This window comes from Meles meles, chromosome 16 (assembly GCF_922984935.1).
Source record: "Meles meles chromosome 16, mMelMel3.1 paternal haplotype, whole genome shotgun sequence".
NCBI classification, from domain to species: domain Eukaryota; kingdom Metazoa; phylum Chordata; class Mammalia; order Carnivora; family Mustelidae; genus Meles; species Meles meles.
Window position 1 is genome coordinate 20,370,560 of NC_060081.1, and position 2,882 is coordinate 20,373,441.

Below are 2,882 nucleotides of genomic sequence, written 5' to 3' on the forward strand. Positions count from 1 at the left end.
GGGAAAAGTGACCAGGGAAAAGGGCTGAGAAAACGGACTCCAGAGACGAACGTTTCCAAAAGACACACATATGAGGAACTGCAGAACCCAGCCAAGAATCTAGAAATACTCTGCATGTGTGTTGGGGGAAAAAGAGGAAATAACAGGCTAAGGGTTCAGCAGACCCACAGCCCCTTGACAACACCCTCAGGTTGCTAGAGTTTGAGAGCTCCACCCATATATTTCTACCTCAGGGCACCAAAATTGGAATGGAAGAAAAGCACTGTAGCTCAGGTTGTCTGTAGTCCAGAGGTCTCCTCACATGTGCTGTATTTAGTGGATAAGCAGAGTTCAGAGTGTCTCAGACCCAGAAGATTATGATGTCACTGGCTGGAGAATATGCCAGCAGCTCACCCCCCTCTCCCAATCTAACAGGCTGTGTGGTACCTGCAGCCGATGCTCCTTGCAACAACAGCCCCATCCCACTGCCCTCCTCCCCAGGAACCAAATCACATTATACCCCTGTATGCCTGGCAAACAGGCAGATGAATGGTCCTGTTCCCTTGGGTGATGCTCTATGCTTCTTTAAGCACCTGAACACATACGTTCTCATTCTTTCCCCATTGGCTCCAGATGAGGCAAGTGAGACAGAGATGTTTATCTTCAATTATTATTGAGCAGTCAGGCCACAAAGAGGCTCAACCATTTGCCCAGGGTCAAAAGCCTTTTGGTAGAGCACAGGTTACTCTTGCCTTTTCTGATGTATTTTCCATGGCCACACCCTGACTACAGGGACATAGGTATCCCATTGGAGTGATTCTAAGAATATCCTTTTGAAATGTACCTGGCAAAGATTAAAAAACTAATTTTTTTAAAAATCCATAAATGTAAAGATGACAAAATGCAGAGACTATCCTCCATGAGACTGTCTGGTATTGACAGCACAAACCAACAGAAAATTGGAAATCAATCAATTTGCCAGGTCAGAACACTTTAGCATAAGCTCCCATTAAAGCCTTTTAAAACATACCTTTCCTACTACCTTCAAGATCTTTAAATGCCTTTGTCTTCTCACTGAAAGTTAAGTGTAAAAAGCAACACCCTGAGCCCTTTTGATGTGTCACCAGGTGTGACTGCTGGTCTAGCCATGTCTGGGGACCCACCCCCTGGATTTCTGAGGGGGAGGCAAAACAGTGCACAACTGTTGTCTGGTGTCATTACTGGCCAGGTATTTTGGTCCATGTAGAGTAGACATAGGGTTTGAGCTTTCTCTAACTGATTCACAATAAGGAATATGCTCCAAATTTTACATCCAAACTTGCATAGTTTGAATAATAATGAGCACCTGAATCCTTCCCAGTCTACCACCATCTTCATTCCCTTACGGACATAAATTGACCTTCTTCTGTTCTTTTTATAAGGATGAGGGAACCACATCCTTCACAAATATTCTTTCTTTTATATGAGCAAATAAAATAACCTAATCAATCCAAATCTCACTTCTTATGGAATTAAATTTTGAGATGAGGACATTTAGGGATGTTTTCTTTTAATTCAGAGCTACAAGGAAATCTAGATCATGAGAGTAGTTTCCAACCTTTCCTATAGTATTAAAAACAACACATGTTATGGGTGTGCCTGGTTGGCTCAGATGGTTAAGCATCTGCCTTCAGCTCAGGACATGATCTCCAGTTCCTGGGACTGAGTGCCGCATCAGGCACCCAGCTCAGCAGAGAGTCTGCTTATCCCTCTGCTGCCTCCCCCCCACCCCGCTTGTATTCTCTCTGTCTCTCTCTCAAATTAACAAATGAAATCTTTTAAAAATAGTAATAAATACAAATAATACAATACATATGCCATTATTGATGCCTGCCCTCTAGCTAATGTACCTGGCACCTGAAGAAATAAAATCCCAAAATTACTGAGTACTTTTAATTAGATTTTTATTCCCAAGACCAGTTGTTTAAGTGGAGATCTTCTGCCTTCGTGAATGAATGTGTAGCTGTGGTCTGCAAAAGGCAGCTGCCTCAGCAAACACACTTACATGTGCTAATGAGTGCAAACAAGGCAGAAACAGATATATATATATATATATAATAACCAACAGATAATCCAAACCACCACCACCACCACCACCAACAACAACAACAAAAACCTAAATTAAGCGAAACAGAAAATCCTGAAAGCAGTATTTTTCCTCCCAACTTCAGCCTTAGCTCCAGCATGACCTTTCCTTGGAAAGACTCTTGCATTAGCTGTCCTCTGTTTACCTGCCATCCTCCAGGTCCCATCTTTCCCCTCCTCTACCCTGTTTTGTGCCCCAGGAGGCTGACCTCTATAGAATAAATCACTCTGACACCCTACCTGGTGGGTTTCTGGTTGGTTTGAGCCAATGGGAGAGACTAGTAGGAAATGGGAAGGCAGAAAGAGAGAAAGGTGGGGCAGTTCTTTCCTTGTTTACCTCATACATTGATACCAGGTCTCTAATTCTGGCCAGGTCTCCCAATTCCAGCTCTTACAGGCTCCAACAGCATCATTTCTTCTAGTCCTCTATTCCCAGGAGAGGGAATGCCTTCCCAGTATAACTACAACAGCTCTTCCTGGTTCCTTAACTTGCCCACAACTCTGTGTCTGGTCCCTTCCCCAGACTCTTTGCTTAAGCCATCTGGAATGAATTCTGTTTCCTGCTGGGACCCAGACATAGGTTCTCTTTACCACCAAGATAAATCAGTCACCTATCCTCCAGTGCCTCTCCACATTCTCCTCTGATCCCATTTATCACCTCCACTGTAAACACTGTAAACATTGCCTTTTTTTGTTGGTTTTTTGTTTTTTGTTTTTTGTTTTTTTTTTTTTTGGTCTCCCCATTAGACGATGGCCTCACTGAGAGCTAAGCCTGACTT